The sequence below is a fragment of the Panthera pardus genome, unplaced genomic scaffold (genome assembly GCF_024362965.1).
Source record: "Panthera pardus isolate Hobbes unplaced genomic scaffold, ASM2436296v1 HiC_scaffold_1, whole genome shotgun sequence".
NCBI lineage: Eukaryota > Metazoa > Chordata > Mammalia > Carnivora > Felidae > Panthera > Panthera pardus.
The window spans coordinates 64,447,459-64,474,954 of record NW_026526654.1 but is presented as its reverse complement, the minus strand read 5'-3'; the positions used below and the strand labels follow the sequence as shown (position 1 = coordinate 64,474,954).

At 37.9% G+C, this 27,496-nt stretch overlaps 1 protein-coding gene and 1 pseudogene across 6 annotated transcripts in view; both read right to left on the bottom strand.

Annotated features, from left to right (window-relative positions):
* Positions 1–1,400: 1,400 nt before the first annotated feature.
* LACC1 (laccase domain containing 1) overlaps positions 1,401–27,496 on the bottom strand; it is a 34,694-nt gene continuing 8,598 nt past the window's right edge. For 5 of the 6 annotated variants that reach the window (XM_019447484.2, XM_019447480.2, XM_019447479.2 and 2 more), the window contains exon 7: positions 22,322–26,517. The gene's annotated coding sequence lies outside the window, so the exon portion shown is untranslated. Of the gene's footprint in view, positions 1,563–22,321; positions 26,518–27,496 lie in introns of those variants that run through there. The other variant, XR_002079400.2, reaches the window with a different exon arrangement.
* Positions 3,322–4,751, bottom strand: LOC109265898 (reactive oxygen species modulator 1-like; annotated as a pseudogene).

The window sequence follows — 27,496 nt, the reverse complement described above, 5'->3', positions numbered from 1 at the left end:
CATTTTCTGAGGAAGGTTGTACGGAATGACAGGTAGAGTTTAGGGTTTTAACCCTCTGCCCTAAAAAGAGGTGGGATTTCAGTTTTTTGGGTTTTTTAAAAAAAGTATATTTATTTTGAGAGAAGGAGCATGAGCAGGGAAGGAGAAGAGATGGAGAGAGAGAGAATCAGCACAGAGCCTGACAAGGATCTCGATATCATGAACTGTGAGATCATGACCTGAGCCAAAATCAAGAGTCAGACACTTAACTGACTGAGCCACTCAGGCACTTTGGGATTTCAGTTTTGATTGTTATATGATATTGGACATTTATCATTTAATCCTTCTTAGACTCAGTTTCTTATGTATAAAATGAAAATAATAACACTAACCCTAGAGAGTTGTAAATGCTTTTGCTGCATTCATCACATTAATTTTTTTCATGTTTATTTATTTTGAGAGAGAGAAAGAGATAACGGTCATGAGCAGAGGAGGGGCAGCGGTGGGGGAGAGAATTCCAAGTAGGTTCCATGCCCAGTGTGGATTCCAACTCAGGCTCAATCTCATGCTTGTGAGATCGTGACCCGAGACCAGAGACAAAATCAAAAGTCAGACAGTTAACCAACTGAGCCACCCAGACGCCCTCATCACACTAAATTCTGATTTGCTTATAAATCTGTCTCTGAGCTTCTTGAGGGCAGAGACTGTCTCACCCATCTCTGTACCTTGAACGCCTAACACACACCAACAAATAAAAGTCACTCATTATACTGTACCGAGTCAGCAATTTGCACTGCTTTTGCTAACAACATACTGAGTATTGTTTTTGTAAAGAAGAAAATACCAGTTTTAAATTCAGATGGTAGATTAGATCACTGCTTAAGAAATATTCACCCTCATCCCTCTCCTTAATGAGAAGAGTATATTTTCTCACCCCTTAAACTTAGGCTTGATCATTTGTTTTGCTTTGGCTAACAGGATGTTTGGATGTGACATAAACAGAAGTTTGAACTGTGCTTGCACAATTGGTCTTGCTCTCTTAACTCCTGCCTTTTACCATAAGACAAGCGTGTCTTGAGTAGCCACTAGTCCAAAGAGGATGAGAGACACTTGCTATCAAGCCTTGGAGTCTGGGTATGTTTTTTTAAACAAGTCCCCAAGTGATACTGACACCAATGTAGATTATGCCTACAGATAGATTACAGATTAGATAAGTAGAAAGAAATTTTTGAAAGAAACTTACCAGCCTCAAGTATTCATCATGGCACCTGCATCAATCAGTTATTGAAAGAGAAGGTAATGGAGATAAGTAGTGAATTTGGTAAGTCAATTAAGTAGCAGTTAAGAAATCTCCTACTTTCCACCTCGTATAGTGCTGTATAACCGTTGCTGTAAATTTTAATTGAGATTATCACTGTAAAGTAGTCAGCACGGCGCCTGGTATATGAAAGCACTCAATAAATGTTATCATCATTATTTTAGTTTTCTTTGTGTTAATTCTAAAACTCACCCAACACAGCCACTAATCACCTCTGCATCTTTGTATTAAGTAATTTAATCACTCGGTCACGGAGTTTATTCATCTGTAAAATAAAGTGGTTGGAATAGATGATCTTTATTGTCTTTCTCTAAATCTAAAAGTCTCTAATTTTACACTGACAGGAATCCATCACATCTGTCTTAAGGTTTTATATTCACTGAGAGTGCTCCCCTTTCTGATCACAACTGTGATGTCCTGAAAATCTTGTTTCTTATTTATCTCATCGAAATTCCTCATCCTGTAGAATTTGTTTTTTTAAGTACATTGGACTTTAGGTCAGTTTCTACCCCTATTTATGCCTGGGAACTAAGAACTGAAGTACTATAAAGAGAAAAATCCAAACAGGAAAGGTTGTATTTTCTGTTGGTAGGGTCATACTTTTCCCATTTGGGTTTTCTCTGAGGCTTTCCTCAAGAAAACCAAAGCTCCATTAGCAGACATGCTACAAAAAGGAAGCTGCTATTACTTTAATGATATGGGTCTAATTGCAAGGATGTGATAGTTTATTTACCATACACTGAAGAGTGTACATTTCAAGTTGTTCTAGGATTCGAAACCACAAATAATTCATTCAGATACCATTAATTTCACTGAAGGGTCACTGTCTAAAATTCTGTATATCAACATTCTTACTATCAGTATAACTTCACTTATATTATGCATAGTAACTTAATGATGAGAGAGCAAAATGGAGCAGAAATGAAATACACACTCGCCAAAATGGTTAATTTACCATTGCCCGTTTGCCTTCTTTTGCAATGCCTTAACTCTTTGGCTGAAAGTTAGGCTTTTACTGGAGGAAATGTGGTCTGCACGCACACTGAATCTCACCACAACTTGCCTATACGATAACCCCTCTCTCTTGCATCATCAGCTTTCTTTCTGCTGTATCTTTGTTCTCTGCACACAAAAGTGATGTTCTTTCTCCCATTTTAGAAAAATCAAAGCTTCTCTTAGTCACAGCCCTCTCTAGGTACTGCCTATCTTCTGCTTCCTTTCGTAGCAATGTAGTGCAAAGGTAGTGTGCACATTCACCCTCCCTTTCTTCTCCTTTCATTCTCTCTAGAACTTACTCCTATCAGGGTCTCACTATTTCAACAAAACTGTGTCCTTGATCACCAATTAACTTCTAATTGTCAAATTCTAAAGTTGATTTCTGGTCTAAGTTGATTGTCCTCCTTTTTGAAGTACTTTCTCAATTTGACTTCCAAGAACACTACACTCTCCTGCCTGTCCTTCTACCTCAGTGGCTGTTCCTTCTTGACCTTCTTTCCTGAATCCTCTTCAGTTCCCTACCTCTCATGCTGGAATGCCTCAGGGTTGAGCCCTCAGACGTCTCCTCACTAAGTACATTTCTTCCTTACATGATCTCACTTGTCCGATGACTTTCAATACCATCTGCGCAAATGATTCCAAAATGTCTCTAGCCTAGGCCTTCCCTGATCATTCTTTCTAAAACAGCACTCCCTCCTGTCATTTTTTTTTCTATTTTTTTATCACTTTAAAAATCTACTCTCTCAGCAACTTTCAAATATACATTATAGTGTTACTAATGATAGTCACCATTATTACATTAAATCCTCAGGACTTCTTTACTTTATAACAGGAAGTTTAAACCTTTTGACTTCCTTCACTCATTTGCCCACCCCACCCCCACCTCTGGCAACCACCAATCTATTCTCTGTATCTATGGACTTGATTTTTTTTTGTGGGGGGGGAGGAGTTTATTTATATATATATATTTTTAGATTCCACATATAAGTGAGATCATATGGTATTTGTCTTTCTGTATCTGACTTATTTCACTTAGCATAATGCTCTTGAAGTCCATCCACGTCATTGTAAATGGTAGGATTTCCTTCCTTTTATGGCTGAGTAATATTTCATTGTGTATGTGGATCTTCTTTATCCAGTCATACATTGATAGACACTTAGGTTGTTTCTGCATCTTGGCTATCATAAATAATGCTGCAATGAATATAGGGGTACATTTATCTTTTCAAATCAGTGGTTTTGTTGTCTTCAGATAAATATCCAGAAGTTGAATTTGTGGATCATATGGTGGCTCTTATTTAACTACTCAAAACCTTTTATTATAGTATGTGAGCTGGGACTGATGGGAAGGAGTAGCTGTAGTGGGCAACCACTGCCCTGATTAGCATTGGATGCCCATCCCAATGGCCATGAATGTGCCAAAGGTGCTGCCACCCTGCATCATGGTTTTCCTGATCCCACCATCAACTCCTGACCCCACACTTTAATCCTTTTCCTGAGGAAAAGGTGCCAGAAAGTGCCTCAGCCACCACACCCACTGCACAGCCCATCACAAAAGCCCATCTTCACGGGGTCGAAGCAGTTCATCTGCGGCTGTCTATAGGGCCCCGTCACCACCAGCATCTCATTCATGTCTTCAGTTACCCAGTTTTGGTTGCTCTATTTTTAATTTTTTGCGGAATCTCCATCCTGTTTTCCACAGTGGCTGCACCAATTCCCACCAAGTGTGCACAAGGCTCTCTTTCTTCACATTCTTGCCAGTACTTGTTATCTCTTGTCTTTTTGATAATAGCCGTGCAAACAGGTATGAGGTGATGTCTCATTGTGGTTTTGATTTGCATTCCTTCACATTAGTGATTTTGATTAGTGATGTCACTTTCTATTCCTTTTCCCTGCTTTATGTTCCTTCACAGCACTTACTTTTTAGCAATAACTTTATATTATATATCTATTCATTTGTTTGTTTTTCATGTTTCTTCTGGACTAGGATGTCAACTCCATGAGGGCAGGGATTTGGTCTTGTTCCCTGTTGTATCTCTAGCACATGCAACATCATGCAGTATTCGTATATATTAGGTACTCAATAAATACTTGTCAAGTGAATAATTGACAAAATCTTTTCTTTCAAATTGTTCAACACCAATTTCATTTGTGTAATAGTGACAGGTAAGCAATAGTTTAAGCTCTCAAAGAGTGGGATTACAGCAGGCTGCCTGTGTTATACTCAGCATGGCAGGAAGGAGGATGAACTGAGGGGCACAAGGAAGGTGGCCCCATACAGTGGTAACAATTCTAATTTGTATCCAAACTGGGGAATGGTAAATTCGGTCCAGTCCAAATCAGGTGTTGGTTTTGGGGTGGGGAAACAATGGGATGGGAGGGCCCGAATGCAGAGACGCAGCTTTATAATATCAGGTGAAGACTGTCAACTTAGGTTTCTTTTTCTCTTTTCTTTTTTTTAACTTGTTTTCTTTCTTTTTTTTTTTTTTATTTACATCCAAATTGGCTAGCATATAGTGCAACAATGATTTCAGGAGTAGATTCCTTAGTGCCCCTTACCCATTTAGCCCATCCCCCCTCCCACAACCCCTCCAGTAACCCTCAGTTTGTTCTCCATATTCATGAGTCTCTTCTGTTTTGTCCCCCCTCCCTGTTTTTATATTATTATTATTTTTTAATATGAAATATATTGTCAAATTGGTTAGGTTTCTATCAGCAAACAAGGTCTAGGGAAACTATCAGATGTTCTGAAGCAAAAGAAAATGTGCAAAACTCACAAGAGACCTACCACCTTAAGGCCTGTTTCCTTAATTTCAGTGTAGGATCATGGCTGCCTACAGATGGCTTAATGTTCAGTCCAGTATCAGATGCGGGATGAAGCAGGTATTGTGTAAAATGCAAAATAAATACAACAAAATCTCTACTTTCAAAGTGCCTGTAGACTTACAGACGATGATAAGACACAGCTAATAAAAATAAGAGCATTATGTAACATGTAACCTGCTCCAGAGTCATGGAATCGTAGCAAATTATGTCTTTAAAGAGGCTATTTCTGGATTGTGTTTAAATATAGAACTAGTCTCTTGAGTCCAAGAAAAAAGAATAATTTACCAGTCACAGATCTCTTCATCGGTAAAATGTAAGCTTTAAACAGAACTCTTCTGTATGTTTCCTCCCAGTTCTAAATTGCTATCATTCTTAATTCATACACATGTAACCCTATATACATATACATACATACATAATAAAAATCTCATTAATTTGGACGTTGCTAAATGAAATTTGTGATTAACCATCAAAGTGAGCCTAGATGAATTTTAATTTTGCTCTAACAGAGACATTAGTAGCTTATTCAACAAAGAGTATAAACAAATTATAAAAGGAATGCTCACAAAGTTTAAAGAACAAACTGTTTCCAAAGCATTCAGAACTCCTATTTGTGAACAAATAGCTAAAGTGGACATTAGCCATTTGGACGAGTGTTTTGATATACTTCATACAGATCTCTGGGCTAGGGCCCGCTGGACAGAAGGGGGTTGGCATACCAGTTCCCTGTCCCTCACCTCCACTCAGAGCATAGGAGTCAGCTTGACTTGACTGAAGGAGATGCCAGAGGAAATTGTACCCAGAAGAACCATGGCCTAACTGCTTATCCTTTGAGCCTCCTACTGTATTTCTTGTTCTGATAGTAAAAAGTGCTCTGCAAAGCATACGCCAGAAAAGATGCATTCTTTTCCTTATGAACAGGTTATTATATAAAACCAATTCATTTGAAAAGATTTATCAAATGCCTACCATGCAGGAGGCACTGATACATATCCTTGTCACATTACGGATGTTTCACTTCCACATTTATTTGTCCACAGCTCTTGAAAATATGTTGGACGTCGCTCCTTATCAGGGAAATACAAATCAAAACCACACTCAGATACCACCTCACGCCAGTCAGAGTGGCCAAAATGAAGAAATCAGGAGACTATAGATGCTGGAGAGGATGTGGAGAAACAGGAACCCTCTTGCACTGTTGGTGGGAATGCAAATTGGTGCAGCCGCTCTGGAAAGCAGTGTGGAGGTTCCTCAGAAAATTAAAAATAGACCTACCCTATGACCCAGCAATAGCACTGCTAGGAATTTATCCAAGGGATACAGGAGTACTGATGCATAGGGGCACCTGTACCCCAATGTTTATAGCGGCACTCTCAACAATAGCCAAATTATGGAAAGAGCCTAAATGTCCATCAACTGATGAATGGATAAAGAAATTGTGGTTTATATACACAATGGAATACTACGTGGCAATGAGAAAAAATGAAATATGGCCTTTTGTAGCAACATGGATGGAACTGGAGAGTGTGATGCTAAGTGAAATAAGCCATACAGAGAAAGACAGATACCATATGGTTTCACTCTTATGTGGATCCTGAGAAACGTAACAGAAACCCATGGGGGAGGGGAAGGAAAAAAAAAAAAAAAAAAAAAAAAAAAGAGGTTAGAGTGGGAGAGAGCCAAAGCATAAGAGACTGTTAAAAACTGAGAACAAACTGAGGGTTGATGGGGGGTGGGAGGGAGGGCAGGGTGGGAGGGAGGGCAGGGTGGGTGATGGGTATTGAGGAGGGCACCTTTTGGGATGAGCACTGGGTGTTGTATGGAAACCAATTTGACAGTAAATTTCATATATTAAAAAATAAATAAATAAATAAAATAAAATTTTATGCTCAACAGACATTGAAAATTCTAAAAAAAAAAAAAAAAAAAAAAAAAAAAGAAAATATGTTGGAAGAAGATCCCATTATTACACAGTTAGTTCTAATGGGAATTTCAGTTACATTGCCTCAAAAGGCTGCATGTGGACCTCATAGGCAAATGGGATGTTACCAAACATAGAAACTAAGGTGATTAGGGAATATAAAATTTAGCAAACTTTTAGGATGTAGGTCAGAAAAGTGGAAATTCACAATGAGATGAAAATTTTAAAAAGACAGCAAGGGAATGGAAAAAGAGATCATGGAAACTGCATCGCTAGAAATCTTCATTACACCTTAGAAAAATAATCACAAAGTGAACACTAAAGAGGAGGTAGGTGTGGGAAAGCAGGAATAGGAGTCAAACAACCTATCAGCCACTCTCTGTGGCTGAATCAAAAGACTAATCAAGATAGGCAGGCCATGGTCCTCAGTCTCCATTGAACACACTGAGGCCGTGTCCAACTTAAGTGTTTTTCCTAATGCTGCTTTCCTCACCCATTGTCTGCTTTTCCAGATACTTTTTCAGATTCCTTATTGGAGCACTGCTGCAATTCCAGCTTCACCTTAGCCCTGATTCCTCCTTCCAAAAATGACAGCCACTTTCTGGATGCCCCACAATATCAAAATTTAGCACTAAATGGTTCTTTAATAGATGTTGAGTTCTTCCAGATTAGACTACAGATTTCTTATTGGTAGGACTCAGGCCTTATTAAACCTCTTAAAACTTATGCTTTTGAACTTATGAGCAAAGGCTTACAAGACATAAAAATTAAATCACATTAATTATACATTTAATGAATTGCCTCTATTGAAAAGAATAATATGAAAATGAAACTACTGTGGAAAACTTGGGATGTGTGGTCCACATACCTAGTGCACTTGACTCCTTATAAGACATAAAAGAAGCACTAAAATATTTTTGACAGACATGTTAATTGATGGATGTTTATAAGGGAGTTTTTCTTTACTGAGATCTTTCATTCTAACCTATATGTTCATAATGTATGAAGTTGATTAGTGAAAATAATCAGACAATATGTCCTAAAGTAAACTCAAGACATTCACCACCATCCTCTAAGGCTGTCTGGCCTCCTGCATCCTCTATCATATTTGATGACATCATCATTCACCCAGTGACCTAAGCCAGGAACCTGGCGGCCACCTAGCATTTTGTCCTTACTCTCATATTTTATTCCTCATCTGAATGTTCTGTAACCAATTCCAATTTGTGGGGAGAAATTTTCCCACACATCACCAAGCAATTCTCCAACACCAGATGGTGTCCTACAATTCAACTCAGTGAAGACAGTACCTGGAGATAGCATCCAATTCCACAGCCTAAAGGCTCAGTCTCACAGGACTGTGTTCATCCCCCATACCCATTCTTACCCTCACCCCCCTCCACTTTATTTGCCAATCCCAAATCCAGGTTGTCACAATCAGCTATAGATTGGAGGGTCCCAAGACTCCCTCCTCAAGTTTGAAAATTTGTTAGAATGGCTCACAAAACTCAGAGCAACATTTTACTCAGTGGATTACTGGTTTATTATAAAAGGATATGACTCAGGAACAGCCAGATGGAAGAAATGCATAGGGCAAGGTATGGGGAAAGGGCAGGGAGCTTCCATACTATCTCTGTGTGTTCACACTGTGTGTTCACCAACCTGGAAGCTCTCAGAAACCCATCATTTTGGGTTCATTACATAGACACAATGGATTAAACCACTGGTCACTGACCGTTGGTGACTGATTCAACCTCTAGTCCTGGCTCTTTCTCCCTTTCCTTCAGGGAACTTTCAGTCCGAAACCTTTCAGTATTACCTCAGTTCTCCTGGCAACCAGACCCCATCCTTTGGTTACAAAGGAGTTTTCCAAAAGTCATCTCATTAACGTAAAAAAAGACACCTTTATGGTTCTCTGCTGTTAGGAAATTCCTTGAGTTTTAGCAGCTCCCTGCCAGGAAAGGGGACAAAGACCAAATACATATTTCTTATTATAAATCACAATATCATATTGTCAAATTCTGTTGATGCTCTCAGATCCATCCCTGACTCTCTTTCAGCACAGTTTTTACCTTGGTTCAGGCCTTAATACCCCCCACCAGGTTCTATGGTCATTTCCTAACTGCTGGCCTTGTATCTGGTCTCACCTCTTTCCAATTCATGCCACATACACCTAGGGATGATCTTTCTAAAATGCAAATCTGTTTGTGTCACCCTCCTTCCTAAATATTGTAATGACTTTTAATGCCTAAAGGACAAAGTCCTAACTTCTTTGCATGTCATTCAAGGACCCTCATAAACTGTCCCTTTCTTTTTAATTTCAACTTTGACCATTTACCTATACACATCATACCTTCTACCCATGCTAAAATTGTCAAACTTTGAAATACCATGCCATTTCATCTCACTATTCTTTTTTTTTTTTATTAAAAAAAAATTTTTTTTTTCAACGTTTTTTATTTATTTTTGGGACAGAGAGAGACAGAGCATGAACGGGGGAGGGGCAGAGAGAGAGGGAGATACAGAATCGGAAACAGGCTCCAGGCTCCGAGCCATCAGCCCAGAGCCTGACGCGGGCTCGAACTCACGGACTGCAAGATCGTGACCTGGCTGAAGCCAGACGCTTAACCAACTGCACCACCCAGGCGCCCCTCATCTCACTATTCTAAAACCACCTTTGACTCTACCCATTTATATTATCTGAGTTACCTTCAAGCCTAACTCAAGGACCAATTTCTTTCTCGACCACCAGTGCAAGACTGATACTATGGTCTGGTAATTGCCTTCAATCTATTTTCATATACCCATTTTACCGACTAGATCTTCTTTACTCTCAAAAGGGTAGAGAGGGACATCGCAAATTCTGGTATGGAAACAGAGTATGTGGTTTGGCATTTCATATATTACCATCACCATAATTACCATTCAAATATTTGTTGGATACTGGTAAGTCAAGGATGAGTTTAAAAGAGAAGAAATTTTAGGGAAGGGAACAGCAGGAACAAAGGCTCAGAAGTAGCAGTGAACTCGCAGTAGGCTGAGACTAGCCCAAGGTATTTTTTTTTTTTCCTGACATTTCCTGACATTGCTAAATTGAAGGTTTTTATAAAGAAGCTAAAGGTGAGGGAAGGAACAGTGACTCAATCAGCAAAACATGAAACAGAAAAATAACTCAAAGACTTGTACCTGGGAGGCTGGCAGATTGGCAGCACCTCAACAGAAAAGAAGTCTGGATTACACATTCAGACTAGTTCTCACCATCTCAGTTTGAAAAAAAAAAAAAATGTCTACGAAGGAAAACTGAATGGTTACCTATAAACTGCCTAATAAATGTCCTTGCCAATTTGAGGACTTATGCCACCTGGTGGCAGTTTACCCAATTTTAGATTCAATTTTTTAAAGTGGTGTAAAGTATCCAAATTTGTACCTACAAACCTTAGCACAGTGCCAGGAACAGAGCCGCTACTCAAACAATTTTTGTTGAATGGGTGAATTAGTTAAGTGTATAAATCAATGATTAAACGAGGCAAAGCTCTGTGGTGAAAAGAGCTCTGGCCTGAAGGTCAAGAGAGTAAATGTGTGGTTCCACATCACTACTTGTGGGATGACCCTAAGAAAGTCACTAGATCTCTGGGTCTCAACACTGGTATATGTAGAATCTCTAAGTAGATGATTTCTAATCTCCCATCCAGCACTAACATTATTGACTTTATATTGGGACTTCAGTTGGCTCATCTGGAAAAAAAATTAGGTAGTCAAAGTTAATGATATGTAAAAATCTCTTAACATTATATTATTTGATTTTTTGAATAAATGTGTATGGAAAAAGGGAAGGGTCCATTGTCAGGCAAGAGCTACAGAAATGAGATAATAAGAGTATTGAAGTTGGAAAAATAGGTTAGGGGAATTTAAAAAGGGCATGTGTATGTTTCAAGGAGTGACATATGAATCCATAAAATGCTGAGAGATGGGAAGAGCATGAAGAATCACTTATTTTGCAAATGTGTGTTTGTGGACATATTGGGAGGAGAGCCGACGTGGTTGTCAGTAAGTGGCAGGAAGTATTAACATTAAAATGTCTGTAGTCACTTCTAGTTAGGGGCTTGAGTTCTGACAATACTCTTTCTTATTATTTGATACAATGGCTATTTTCCACATAAAAATGTTTGACATCTTAAATTCAGTTAGATGGGGGGGGGGGGTAGGTAATGACAAGAAACAGTATACATTCTTGAGTACATATCGCCACCCAGTGGATGCATGTGCATGATACACAAAGCATTTGCAAAGGGAAAGACAAAGGAAGATGACAGTAAGAGGTTAATTATGACCATGTTAGTGTTAAAGCTATGTTTATGCTCAGTGAAGGTCAGATATCATAGGTGACCCAAACCTGCATTACCACTCATTTAGAATGCCAGACTAGATCTTAATATACATTTTCAAAGTATTCTGATAAACATTATCAGAGGCTTTCAGCAATGAGAGAAAAATATTGAGCGTTCTTACCTCTGCTTTAGATACTAAAGTCTCATTAATGCCAATGAAACTTAATGTCCATGGATTTCCAATAAAACAAGTCAGGCGTATTTAACTTACAATAAGGCAGAAAGGGTTCTCAAGGCAGAGACTAGACATTTAAACCTTGACTCCCCAGGGTGCTAACAGTTTTGATCAATTACATTTTTGGCATAATAATCTTGAGTTTCCCTTCATCTGAAAGCAAATAAAGATTTATTAGAGTAGGGATATATAGAGACAATGGATGGAAGCTGGGTCATTTATGTATTGACGTCATGTTTATGGAGAGATTTCCTAGTGGTTCAACTTGAAGGGGCACAACAAATATACTTCTCATGGAATAACTCCATAAGATTCTTCTGGTATTCTGTAGACAAGTCTAAACCTATGTACTATGTTTTCTAAAAAGAATAATAAAATTCACGCAATTGGAAGGACATTGAAAGTCCAAGGAAAACTAGTTTGGGGTTTTATATCTTGCTATGTTTATGCAGTATCCTCATGAAGAGATTTATCCATCCACTTTTGAACAACTCTAGATAGGGAGTCAAGTAACTAGGGTGCCTGTTCTTTGCTGGGTCTGGGATTTATTCATCTAATCCTACTTATAAGCTAGTAAGTTAGCCTATCACTGTTTCATGAATGTTGACAGAAGACATGAGATGCCTGAGTCAGGCACAAATGACTTCATTATTCACAATTAGCAAGTAGGATGAAATTACATTTGAGTGAGTTTCCCTTACCGCCAAGTCCCATAGGCGCACTGGAGAGGGACCCAGGTGCACTCTTTGTACATCTATTTGTGTCCTATGTTAAAAATCTTTAACTCGGGGAATCCACCACTTTTATAATAAGTGGTAAGTAAGTATGCCTTTTGCCAATGGGATCAAACAATGCCTGTCTGGTCCAAGTTGGGAAGAGAAGAAGTTTTAAATTTAGATCAGATTGGACTCAATATTCCCAAATTTACTACGAGTTGGAAACAAGCAAGTCTAATGATGGGTAAAACAAAACAAAACAAAGCAAAACAAAACAAAAAACATGGCTGAAAGCCCTAAAATAGATCTCTATTGCAAAAGTTCTTTCTTTATAGTGCCTTTAATATATCATTATTTAAATAAGTTCAGCTAAACATTGAAGATATAAAAGTACCCAGTGAGCAGTGGTCCTCAACATTGGCTACACATTAAAATCATCAAGAAAGCTTTCAAGTACACTGATGTTACTGTGTAACACTCGTACCCACCATTCTAACTGAATTGATTTGGGGTGATTTTTAAAGCTTAACAGGTAAGTCTATTAATGCAGCCTATGTTGAGAACTATTGCTCTAGAAATAGAGTCTACCAAAACAAAACAAAATACTTTTACTACTTTACTTTCAAATATCAACAGAACTATTGACAAGCTATTGAATTTTCATGGAAGAGACCTACCTATTTGATCTTCACTCTATGGATCCCTGTCATAGTGATTTGATTAAATGAATGTATTCCTTTCATTAATGGGATGTAAGTAAGTTCATTCCATGGGGTCAGGGACCAAGGCTCTTGTGTAATATAAGATAAATACGAGAATATATTATTACAGGAGTGGAGAGGGGCGCCTGGGTGGCGCAGTCGGTTAAGCGTCCGGCTTCAGCCAGGTCACGATCTCGCGGTCCGTGAGTTCGAGCCCCGCGTCAGGCTCTGGGCTGATGGCTCGGAGCCTGGAGCCTGTTTCCGATTCTGTGTCTCCCTCTCTCTCTGCCCCTCCCCCGTTCATGCTCTGTCTCTCTCTGTCCCAAAAATAAATAAAAAACGTTGAAAAAAAAAAAAAATTATTACAGGAGTGGAGAGAAATCAACAGTTTTGAAAACACATATTGATCTCTAACATACATCATTCCCATAGAAGACATGTTTTTTAAAGCAATAATTTAAAGTTTATATTGTTACATGAATTGGAAACTGGAAATTCTAATGTTTTAAAGAAACATGGATGAACACTTTAAAACAGATCTCCATCTTAGATATTCTTTCCTTAAAATGACATTAATGTATTGTTATAATTTATATTTAAATAAATTCAACTAAATATTGAAGATAGAAAACTACTTGGCAGAAAATGACAATACACACACACAACAACGCCCCAAATGGTTTATTATCTTTATCCTTTCAGACTTTGTGCTAATCAATAAAGAATTCCTCCCCTTTTCCCTCCCTTTTTTCTTTCTATAGATATAGGTGATTACAATGTGTTAATCTTCACTAGATATTTAAAAAATGAAGATGAGTTAAGACCTGGTCTTTACTCTGATAGAGCTGACATATACCAGTAGACAAGTAAACAGACCAACACTTAAAAATCAGTACACTGAGGACTATAAAAAAAAATGATACACAAGATAGTACTCAAGAAAATGACCAACAAAAATGTTCTGGAAAAGATGACCCCTGGTCTGAGTCTTAAAGAATGGCTATGAGTTGGAGGAGTCAACATGGCAGAGAAGTAGGGGGCCCGAAGTTCCTTCATCTCTCAAACACAGCAGTATGGAGGCCAGAAGACGGGCTACAGGGTGACAAAAATATCTCCAGGGGCCCACGGGGACAGCTTGGTGGGCCATAGGCATGTGATTGTGAATTGGGAGAGATAAAATGGGCCGCGTAGGCAAGGAGGGGAGGGATCCCCCTCTGTGGAGAGACAAAAGAAAGAGAGGGCTGATGGCTCGGAGCCTGGAGCCTGTTTCCGATTCTGTGTCTCCCTCTCTCTCTGCCCCTCCCCCGTTCATGCTCTGTCTCTCTCTGTCCCAAAAATAAATAAAAAAATGTTGAAAAAAAAATTAAAAAAAAAAAAAAAAAAAGAAAGAGAAAGAGAGGCTGTGGAAGTGTAGGATTATATTTGGACAAGAGAAAAACCTCTCTGGGCCACATACCGGGGAATGGAAAAAATGGAGAAAGAACCAATTTCTAACTTGCAAACAGCCTTAGGAGTGACAAACCAGGGTTGTGGGACTTCCTCTGGACTGGGGCCAGCCGCCCTGTGCGTGCGCCTGGGGAGGAGGGGATCGAACCCTGGCTTGGTAGCGAGCTCAGAGGCGCAGTCAGAGAGCACAGTCCCCTCCCTTGAGTGCTGTGGGAAGAAGGCATATAGCCTCTCCAAGGACAAAAGATCCTGCAGGTGCCGGCCAGCCTGAGGCCCTTTGTCCCCTGGCTGGGTGGAGTGGCACTACCCTGGAACAGGGGCAGGTGAAGAGGAATTTAAGACATCAGGGTTTGAATCCCAGACAAGCACATGGGAGGCACGAATGACTGTAGAGCAAGAGAAGCCAGCCCATTCGCGACCACCCAGCACTGTGACAAACGCCTGAACACAGTGATTTGGGACACCCAGTCCAGGGAAAAGAGACTGGATGTGCCATTTTTCTCCCCATCACCAACAAGGTGGGGCTTCAGGGAATAGGACAGAGGGCCACAGTGGAGGCGGGACCCACCTACACCAAACTGCGCCCCTCCGTGCCTGGTAACTGCTATCTGCCAACCAAGATTGACACTGACTGAACCAGACGGCCCCTCCTCCAAACCAGCACAGCCACTGGTTCCAAGGCAGCATCAGATATCCTCCCAGCGTTTTTGCATTTTCTGGTTTGATTCTTGGTCAATTCTTATTTTGTGTGTGTGTGTGTGTGTGTGTGTGTGTGTGTGTGTGTGTGTGTGTATGTATATGTTTACGTGTATATGTATATGTATACACATACACACATATATATAACTTTTTTCTTTCTTTTCTTCCTCTTATTTCTTCTCTATTCTAGTTGGTGGTTTGTTTAATGGGACATTTTAAATCTATTCTTTTTACACCTCTTCTGTATCTCCTTCTTCTTTATTTTCCTCTTTCTCTCTGGATTAAGCCATATAGTATAGTTTCTCTGATTCTCTGGTCATTTTTTTTTCTTTTCTTTTTCCCCACTCTTGTCATTTCTCCCTTTGTATGGAATAAGGCTTCTTCTACCACCCCCCCCCCCGTTTTGAATTTTTTCCAGGGTTACTTCAATGAACAAATCAAAGCACAAGTGGAAGAAGGTCCAAACCACCGCTATGAGTAGGGAGATAAAGCAACTAGAGTCAAAATAACAGAGAGCACACAACACACTCCAAAAACACCTCCTGAAGGGCCAGGCCCTGGACAGTGTATGACCCCTTTTTAATATGCGTAGTTCTCACAGTTGCAGGACACATAACAAGCTATTAAAACACGTAAAGGACAGAAAACCAAACAAAATGATGAAATGGAAGAATTCTCCTCAAAAGAAATTCCAGGAAATGACAGCTAGAGAATTGCTCAAAACAGATATAAACAATATATCTCATTAAGAATTTGGAATAATAGTCTTAAGATTAATAGCTGGGCTTTAAAAAAGCATAGAAGATACCAGAAAATCTATTGCTGCAAAGATCAAGGAAATAAGAATAGTCATGACAAATTAAGAAATGCTGTTAATGAGGTACAAAATAAACTAGTTGCAGTGACAGCAAGGATGGAGAAAGCAGAGGGGAGAATAAGTGAAAAAGAAGATAAAATTACGGAAAATGATAAAGCTGAGAAAAAGATAAGAAAATACTAGACCATGAGGGGAGAATTAGAGATCTAGGTGATTCAATGAAACATAATATCTGTATCACAGAAGTTCCAGAAGAAGAGAGAGAGAAAGAGGCAGAAGGTTTACTTGAAAAATTATAGCTGAGAACTTCCCTAATCCGGGGAAGGAAGCAGACATTTATATCCAGGAGGCACAGAGAACTCCCTTAAGAATCAATAAGAATAGATCTTAACCACACTATATCATAGCAAAACTAGCAAAATACAAAGATAAAGGGAATTCTGAAAGCATCTAGGGACAAATGGGCCTTAACCTACAAGGGTAGACATATAAGGGTAGTAGCAGACCTGTCCACTGAAACTTGGCAGGCCAGAAGGGTGTGGCAGGAAATATTTAATGTGTTAAGAACAATATGCAGCCAAGAATCCTTTATCCTTCAAGGTTGTCATTCATAATAGAAGGAGAGATAAAGGCTTTCCCAGATAAAGGAGTGCATGATCACCAAACCAGCCCTGCAAATGATCCTAAGGGGGACTCTGTGAGTGGAATGCTGCAAAGACGACAAAGGACAAGACATCACCACTAGCATGGAACCTACAGATAACACAATGACACTAAATCCATATCTTTCAAAAATCACTCTGAATGTAAATGGACTAAATGCTCCAATGAAAAGACATAGGGTATCAGAATGGATAAAAAAACAAGACCCATCTTTTTGCTGTCTACAAGAAACCCATTTTAGACTTGAGGACACCTTCAGATTGAAAGTGAGGGGATGGAGAACCATCTATCATGCTACTGGAAGTCAAAAGAAAACTGGAGTAGCCATACTTACATCAGACAAACTAGATTTTAAACTAAAGACCGTAAGAGATGAAGAAGCGAATTATATCATAATTACAAGGTCTATCCATCAAGAAGAGCTGACAATTGTAAATGTTTATGCCCCCTAATTGATAGCACCCAAATATATAAATCAATTAATCACAAACATAAGCAATCTTATTGATAAGAAAACAGTAATCGCAGGTGACTTTAATACTCCACTTACAACAATGGACAAATCATCTAGGCAGAAAATCAATAAAGAAACAACGGCCCTGAATGATACACTGGAACAGATGGACTTGACAGATATATTCAGAACTTTTCATCCAAAAGCAACAGAATACACATTCTTCTTGAGTGCACATAGGACATTCTCCAAGATAGATCACATACTGGGTCACAAAACAGCCCTCAATAAATACAAAAGAATTGAGATCATACCATGCATATTTTCAGATCACAAGGCTATGAAACTTGAAATGAACCACAAGAAAAATTTGGAAAGCCTCAAAATGCATGGAGGTTAAAGAACATCCAACTAAAGAATGAATGGATCAACCAGGCAATTAAAGAAGAAATTAAAAAATATATGGAAGAAAATGAAAATGAAAACACAACAGTCCAAACCCTTTGGGATGTAGCAAAGGCAGTCCTAAGAGGAAAATACATTGCAATCCAGGCCGATCTCAAAAAACAAGAAAAATCCCAAATACAAAACCTAACCTCACACCTAAAGGAACTAGAAGCAGAGCTGCAAAGAAAACCAAAACTCAGCAGAAGAACAGAAATAACAAAGACTAGAGTAGAAATGAACAATATAGAATCCAAAAAAAAAAAAAAAAAAAAAAAGAGTAGAACCGATCCATAAATCTAAGAGTTGGTTTTTGAAAGAATACGCAAAACTGATAACCCACTAGCCAGACTTCTCAAGAAAAGAGAGAAAACCCAAATAGATAAAATCACGAATGAAAGAGGAGAGATCACAACACCACAGAAATAAGAACAATTAAGAGAATACTATGAAAAATTATATGTCAAAAACTGGACAACCTGGAAGAAATGGACAAATTCCTAGACACCCACACACTACCAAAACTCAAACAGAAAGAAACAGAAAATTTGAACAGATCCATAACCAGTGAAGAATTTGAATTGGTTATCAAAGCTCTCCCAACAAATAAGAGTCCTGGGCCAGATGGCTTCCCAGGGGAATTCTATCAGACATTTAAAGCAGAGTTAATAGCTGTTCCAAAAAATAGAAACGGAAGGAAAGCTTCTGTGAGACCCTACAAAAAAGGAGAATTATAGGCCATATCCCTAATGAACATGGATGCAAAAATTCTCAACAAGATACTAGCAAATTGAATTCAACAGTATATCAAAAGAATTATTCACCATGATCAAGTGGGATTCATTCCTGGGCTGCAGGGCTGGTTCAATATTCACAAATCATTCAGTGTGATCCATCCCATTAACAGAAGAAAAGATAAGAAACATGATCCTATCAATAGATGCAGAAAAAGCCTTTGATAAAATACAACATCCTTTCTTAATAAAAACCCTCAAGAAAGTCAGGATAGAAGGAACATACTTAAACATCATAGAAGTCATATATGAAAAGCCCACAGCTAGTATTATCCTCAGTGGGAAAGACTGAAAGCTTTTCCCCTGAGATCAGGAACATGACAGGGATGTCCACTCTAACCACTGTTGTTTAACATAGTGTTGGAAGTCCTAGCCACAGCAATCAGACAACAAAATGAAATAAAAGGCATCCAAACTGGCAAAGGAATCAAACTTTCACTTTTTGCATGATACTCTACATGGAAAACCCAAAAGACTCCACCAAAAGACTCCTAGAAGTGATACATGAATTCAGCAAAGTCGCAGGATACAAAATCAATGTCCAGAAATCAGTTGCATTTGTATACACCAATAACGAAGCAACAGAAAGAAATAAACAAACTGATCTCATTTACAATTTCACCAAGAACCATAAAATACATAGGAATAAACCTAACCAAAGATGTAAAAGGTCTGTATGCTGAAAACTATAGAAAGCTTACGAAGGACTGAAGAAGACACAAAGAAATGGGAAAACATTCCATGCTCTAGGATTGGAAGAATAAACATTGTTAAGATGTCAGTACTACCCAAAGCAATCTACCCATTCAATGCAATCCCAGTCAGAGTGCACAGAGCTAGAATAAACATCCTAAAATTTGTATGGAACCACAAAAGACCCCAAATAGCCAAAGTAATGTTGAAAAAAGAAAACCAAAGCGGGAGGCATCACAATCCCGGACTTCAGCCTCTACTACAAAGCTGTAATCATCAAGACAGTATATGGTATTGGCACAAAAACAGACACATAGACCAATGGAATAGAATATAGAACCCAGAATTGGACCCACACATGTATGGCCGACTAATCTTTGACAAAGCAGGGAAGAGGATCCAATGGAAAAAAGACAGTCTCTTTAGCAAATAGTGCTGACAGAACTGGACAGCAACATGCAGAAGAATGAAACTGGACAACTTTCTTACACCATACACAAAAATAGACTCAAACTGGATGAAAGACCTAAATGTGAGGCAGGAAACCATCAAAACCCTCGAGGAGAAAACAGGCAACAATCTCTTTGACCTCAGCCACAGCAACTTCTTAATCGACACATCTCTGAAAGCAAGGGCAATAAAAGCAAAAATGAACTATTGGGGCCTCATCAAGATAAAAAGCTTCTGCACAGCAAAGGAAACAATCAACAAGACGAAAAGGCAACCAACGGAATGGGAAAAGATGTTTGCAGATGACATACCAGATAAAGGGCTAGTATGCAAAATCTATAAAGAAATTATCAAACTCCACACGCAAAAAGCAAATAATCCAGTGAAGAAATGGGCAGAAGACGTGAATAGACACTTTTCCACAGAAGACACCCAGATGGCCAACAAGCACATGAAAAGATGCTTAATGTCATGCATTATCAGGGAAATACAAATCAAAGCCACACTGAGATGCCACCTCACACCTGCCAGCATGGCTAAAATTAACAAATCAGGAAACAACAGATGTTGGCAAGGATGTGGAGAAATGGGAACCCTCTTGCACTGTTGGTGGAAATGCAAACTGGTGCAGCCACTCTGGAAAAGTGTGGAGGTTCCTCACAAAGTTAAAAATAGACCTACCCCACCACCCAGCAATAGCACTACCAGGAATTTATCCAAAGGATATAGGAGTACTGATACATAGGGGCACAGGTACCCCAATGTTTATAGCAGGGCTATCAATAACAGCCAAATTATGGAAAGAGCCCAAATGTTCATCAACTGATGAATGGATAAAGATGTGGTTTATATATACAATAGAATACTATTTTGCAATGAGAAAGAATGAAATCTTGCCATTTGCAAACAATGTGAATGGAAGTAGAGGGTATTATGCTAAGTGAAATAAGTCAGTCAGAGAAAGACAGATATCATATGTTTTCACTCATATGTGGAATTTGAGAAACTTAACCGAAGACCATGGGGGAAGGGAAGGGGAAAAAATAGTTTCAAACAGAGAGGGAGGCAAACCATAAGAGACTCTTAAATACAGAGAACAAAGTGAGGGTTGATGGCAGGGCCTGGGGGAGAAGGGAAAACGAGTGGTGAGCATTGAGGAGGGCACTTGTTGGGATGAGCACTGGATGTCGTATGTAAGTGATGAATCATGGGAATCTACTCCCAAAGCCAAGAGCACACCATTATACAATACTGCTTAGATATGGCAAAATTTTGTTATATTTTGTTGAAGGTAGACCTTTGAACATTAACATAGCCCCTCACCCTGCCTAATGGAACAAAAACTACTATTCTTCTATATATGACCTGGCATATTGCTGAGTATACACTACATTGACAACTGAATTTTGGTCAAATGTCTCCATGGAATTGGGGGGGGGGCACTCCAGTGCTGTATCCATTCACTTAGATGTTTATATTATGTATGTCCTCGGTGCTGCTTGTTTTCTCAGGAGAAAACCTAAGTAAAAGTAACCTTGAGGCTAATTTGAGTTCTAGTCAGTCTTTGAATACAAACCAACCTCTGTGGTCTGACTGAGCTTAATGGTATATTCCAGGAAATGAAAAAAAAAAGCACAGAATGGATGGAATATGCAATAGAGAGTGGGGAGTGGTAGAAATAGAAAAGGTAACAAAGGGGTGAGATCATAATAGCTCCTATAAAAGTTAGTGAGTAGGGCTTCATCTTGGAGATAGCAGAAACATCATATAGTACAGAAGGATGTAATATGACCAGATTTGCATTTTAGAACAAAAATGGCAGTAAAAGAAGAGATTCAATGAAGGCGGACTAGTTAGAAGGCTGGTCAAATAATGCACCTGAGAGATGATGATCTGAATGTCTGGCAGTTAAGATAGAGAGACTTGGGAACAGATGATAGATTTATAAAGGCAGAGGTATAGGGGAAGAAGAGGTGAAGGAAAGGGAGACATTCAGAAACACTCTTAAGATTTTTGGATGAACAACTTCATGAAAAATGGTTTCATTCTGAAATAGAACATCAGAGGGGAAAAATTTTGGAGGGGAAATGGTGAGTTAAGTTTGGAGGATATTGTTTTGAGGGGCCCATAGGATATGTCCAATAAGCAACACTATACCCAAGTCTGAATATGTACTTGAAAGTATAAAAATTAAAGAATTAGGTTACCTTATGTAGAGGAAACATCAATTATAAACACGAGGATGATGGGGTGGGATAGAAAATAAACTCTAAAACATGTGCTTAAGGAAAGTAAAGGAATAGGGAAGTACTGATAATATGTAAATTGAAGCAATGTATAGCGCAAAACTAGGAATTAAGAAAATGGAGGATAGGGGCACCTAGGTGGTTCAGTTGGTTGAGGGTCCAGCTCTTGATTTTGGGTTGGGTCATGATCTCATGGTTTGTGAGATCAAGCCCCACATCTGGCTCTGTGCTGATGGAATGCAGCCTGCTTGGAATTCTCTTTCCCTCTCTCTTGCTCTCAAAATAAAGAAATAAACATTTAAAAAAAAAAAAAGAGAAAAGAAAATGGAGGATATTAAAAACTCAAAACTCAATTGTCATGAACACATCTATTTTCCACAAATGCTTCTCATTAAATGAGAGAACTCTCTTTTTGTTGTTGTTAGAAAGGAATGTGACATTTTGAGCTAAAGAGTCTGCTGGAAGCTTTAATTACTTAATAGAATACAGTAACTGGACACCCCAGCCTTCTGAGAATTAAATAAAACAAAAAGCCTGCTCCAGATTTAGAAGGGACATAGTTTACCACAGGCACTTGGCACAAGGACACAGGAAATACGATGTAAGCATTTATTTCTCTAGAAAGAAAATCTATTTAAGGAGAGTAAGAAAAGTTTGTCTCTACACAATTGATACGTGATCATCATGAGTCCAAACTAAATGTGTTAATCTGGAAAAAGTAGTAGTGACAGATTCTATTTCCTTCACTAAGCAAATAGCTAGCACAGAATAACTCATTACTTGTAGCAGCCGCCCCATCTCTGATATCACAAGTTTAAAAACATTGCCTACAATGGAAACACATGTGCTCTAGACCACAGTTCACATAAACACATACAGTAAGCATATAAACTATGATTCCCATTCTTTACTGCACAAGTTACAAAAACTTTATAAAAAGAAATCCATAATTCCACTGCATCCAACATGTTGTGTGTGAATTTACATTATTTAGGGCAAACAGGCTATATATAATACATACACATTTCTTGCTTGCCATTTAGCACAAACACTCAGATCCACACACACACACACAAACACATAGATAACTGAGCAGTGCTTTCTTGAAAGTGCTGGACTTCCATAGATTGGTGGCATCTAAGAGTTCACATAACAAATAGGATGTTGGGACACCAGGGTTGCTTAGTCGGTCGAGCGTCTGGCTCATGATATGGCTCAGGTCATGATCCCAGGGTTGTGGGATCAAGCCCCATGTCAGACTGAGTGTGAACCCTGCTTAAGATTCTCTCTCTCTTTCCCTCTGCCCCTCTCCCCCGTTCTTGCTCTCTATTAAAAAAAAAAGTAGGATGGATATATTGTAAGTATAACTTTAATACAACCAAGTAAAAACAATTATTAAATCTACTTTGAAATATAAAATGATATAATTCACATGTAATTGACATCTTATCCTCCAGCTTTTGAATCCATGGGTGTTATGTTTTTGTCATGTGTCATAGAATAAGCTTCTCTGAATTTCTCCCCCAAAATTCTACTTACAGAAAAGGAATTACTGGAGATTCTGTAGAAGTGAGATAGATCCAGGTGGGTGAGGGTTCCTAAATGCTTTTATATACTTGAACTACAAGATGGTACATATATAAAGTAAGAGCAATACATTCATTAACTTTAAAAGCACCTCTTTTTTTTTTTTTTTTTTTCTTTCCTGGTACAAATAAATACAGAGGGTAAGATTGGTTCAACTTTATACCAAGGAAAAGAGCAAAGCTACTTGTAGAAATACTGCCTCCTAGTGGAAAGATCACTTTTTCATTTGTTTTATAAAGCACTGGAGTACAGCACATTTATTTGGTCACTATAGTACTATTCACAATTTAAAACTACAGTTAGACAAAGTTTAGTTTGATACTTAGTACCTCCAAAAGAATCATGTCATGAACTCTCATGTGATTTACAAACGTGATTCCTCTTCTTAATAAAATGACAACCAGTATTTCATATGCGCAGTTAGTAGCAGAGCTTAGACTGAAAACTAAACTTATTAAAAATAAAAATCATCATTGTGGTTTTACCCTCAAAGTACCAGAAACCTATATATAAATGCTTGAGAGTGACAAAGATCTTATAGAAACAGTAAGACATGATTATTTAACAACCTAGTCATTCTGTCTCTGAGTTAATCAAAACTTTTTCACTGAGTAAAACAGCAAGGAGACTTTTCATTAAATGCTTTGGAACAGATAATCCAAAATCATAGTCAAATATAATTTTATTTTGTTTTAGAATATTTTGGTACATAAAGTGAAATATGGTCACCTAATCCTCTTGGAAATTTATAAATTTCCATTATAATTTATAAATAATGCATAGTGAAGAACTGGAAAATGATCAACCTTTCTTAATGTGTGAAATTATTCTTAATCTTCATTGTTATCATTAAACAAAAGTATTTTTCCTGAGTTTGAAATTGTTGTCCTATGTCTAATGCCTTCCCTGAACTGGAAGAGACGAGGTATTTAAATTTTACACTGTCTTACAAGTTGCATAGAAGAATTCAACTGAACAAGGTATCAGGTTGTGACGACTTAACAACACATATCACAGTATTGCAATTGCTGGTTTATTGACTGCCACCTTTCAGTAGACATTAAACCTCCTAAAGGCTACAAGTGTATTTTTTTTTAACCTATCCTAGTACCTAAACAAAATTTTGATTGAATGTATGAATGGATGATATTAACAGAACGTTGAAAATAAAAATTTAACTTAGATAGCTTTGATTAACTGTCAAATCTAAAATGAGATTTGAAGTCATAAGATGTGGGTTCAAGTCCTGCTTTATCACAAAGTATATGATTTTAAACCTCAATGAGACTTAAGTTTCCTCATCTGAATAAAAAGAATAACAACTGGCCTATGTATTTCAGAATAGCTGTCAAGATAAAATGAGGTAACGTATATAAAAGCCCTTTGTAAATACCCAACAAATGTAATTTTCCATTATTCTACTACCTGTTCATAGAAGACACATATGAATAAAATAAAAAAGTTGAAGATGCAATGAACTACTCACTTTAAAAATACACGCCACATATACCATTTTGCCCCATGTACACATAGCTTGACTCCTCTCTTCAGCCTACAAATATATTTAAAACTCCTGATCAAAAGAAAAAAAAATACCCCTTCCTTTGAGATACACAGCCCCCAGTGCTTTCTCTTCTCTAGTAAATACTATCAAAGAAGAGTGGACACCTACGCATCCTCTTCCACAGTGTGCTGAAATCCGACTCTGCCACCATTGCCTATGGAACAGCTTCAATATGGTTAATCCACTGGTTTCTTCTCAGTTCTCATTTTCTTCCATCTCTGAAAATTTCTTGTACACTGTGTCTCTGAAAATTCTGAGTTCCTCTCACATCCACACTGACTTCTTTCTTCAAAATGGGAATACTCTGGTTTTCTTCCCTTATTTCTAATTATTAATCTTTTTTTTTTTTTTTTTTTTTTTTTTTTTTTTACTGGTTCAGCTTCTTGGTTCTTCAAACCCAGGTGTTGTATGAGGTTTCACCCTCAAACCTCCTTTTCACTCATCGTGTAATTCTGCCTAGATGATTCAATCTACTCCAATGGCCTCAGGCCTCATTTCTGCAAAGCCAACTTCTAAAGCTCTATCTTTCTCCCAGCTCCCACCAATGTGACAGGGCTGTATTTCTAGTCATTGACCAAATATTTCCATCTGGATATACTTTGGTCTGCGTGTCAAACTCATTATCCTTCTCCCTTTTCCCAAACTTCTTTCTTCCTCTTGTTGCCACTCTTGGTAGTCAACCAACCAGAAATCTTGGAGTCATCAATGACTTCCCCACTCTTCCTCACCTGTCCTCTTCATTATCTATTAAGAGGATCTACTGATTCTATATCTGAAACGTCTCTCCATCTATTCTCCTCCATCTTAATTTCCATGGTCTTCATTTAGGCTTCATTATTTCTTTTTTAAAGTATTTCACCTCTTAACTAATTCTCTCTGGCCTGGTCTCTTGCAATTTAAATCCATCCTGTTACAGATATCGAGAAAATAAAAACACTCCCCTACTTTTTATGCCTACTCTTTAACTGAAAAATCAACTCTAAACTCTCTGACATGGCATGTGAGACCTTAACTGATCTCTTTCCGAACCTGTTTTTCCAGTAACTCCTGCCTACACACTTCTCTCTCTAGAACATGTTACACACTCAATTTCATGCCCTAGTTCATGGTGTTCCCTCTACCTGTTATGGTTGTTCTTCATTTGTCAAAAGCCTGTACATCTTTTGGGCCCATGTGATATATCATTTTCTATATAGCACTTTCCCTATCCTGCCTTCCAGAGAGAATTAATCCTCTCTTCTTCAGTACTCTTCCACGGCTATCAAAATTAAATTTAAGTATTATAAGTGTTTATCTCCTCCATTGCATTAGACTCAAGGGGAAAAATTATTACTTATTTTGACTCACCTATGCTTCACCAGTGCCTGACAAAGAGGGTACCCAATATATACTGAAATGAACAGACCTATTCCTGATTCATGCAACACAGAAAATAGACCACACTTTATGAATAATCCTCATCTAGATTTTGTTAGAATCAAATAAAAATCATTTGTTTTTGGATAATAGTGAAAATATACCTAAAGATGAATTATCCATTATAATCCTTTTGGTTTTAAGTAAATCAAACAGCTAAATTTGTCTCTTGTCGTTGGTTTAGGAGGAGGCAGGAAACAGCTGTGTAAAAATCCAGTCAATATCTGTAAAAATACATTGAAATCAAATAAGAGACCCTTACTAATGTTATTGTAATATCAAGGTAAAAATCACTAAGTATACTAAAGTCTTTTGTATATTAAAGAATTAAAGACATTGTGAAGATTAAAAATAATATTAATTCAGTTAAAAGTAAACTTAAGGAAAATTAGATATGTGCTAAAGGCTCATCACTAAATCGCTGTCATGAAATATTTTTTTATAACTCTGAGAAAATTATCTGAAATAAATACTAACTTAATGAAATTATACTCTGTCTCGCTCTATGACTATAGATCAGGTATCAGCAAATTATGGCCTGTGGGCTAAACCTGCCTGGCGTCTGTTTTTTTCATAAAGACAGTTTTATTGAAATACAGTCGTACTCTTTTGTTTCTGTGTCTTTCCTGTCTGCTTTTGCTGTACAATGGCAAAGCTGAGTAGAGACAGAGACTGCACATACTACAAAGTCTATTTATTATTTATCCTTTAAAGAAAACTAGCAAATTCCTGCTATAATCAGTTGGAAATCTAGTTGAAAACCAAGCCAGTTTGTGTATGTGAGGATTTTTTATTATTCTAGAATTTAGAATCTTTATGCAAAGATTTCTTCTCAAAAATCAAAAGAATAAAAAAAGAAAGGTATGAGGATGTTATGATAGGAAGTATACTGATATGAAATACAAAGAAGATAAATGGTATTCATACCGGATTTTTTAAAAAGAATAAATGATTTAATTTTATACTTATATGCTAGACTGATTATTCTTCATTAACTAGGAAAAGGAGTGGCTATTCTTTATATTATAGCATGTCACTAAAAATTAACTTTTCTACCTCTATTGCTTCAATAAAAAGTAGAAACTTAATTCTTCCTACAAGAACAAAGGGGTAAAGTTCAATATGATTAATTATTTTTAAAAGTGAGGGGAGGGAAAGGTGGAAAGAGGAAGAAGGAGAGAAGGGAAAGACGAGAGAGAACCT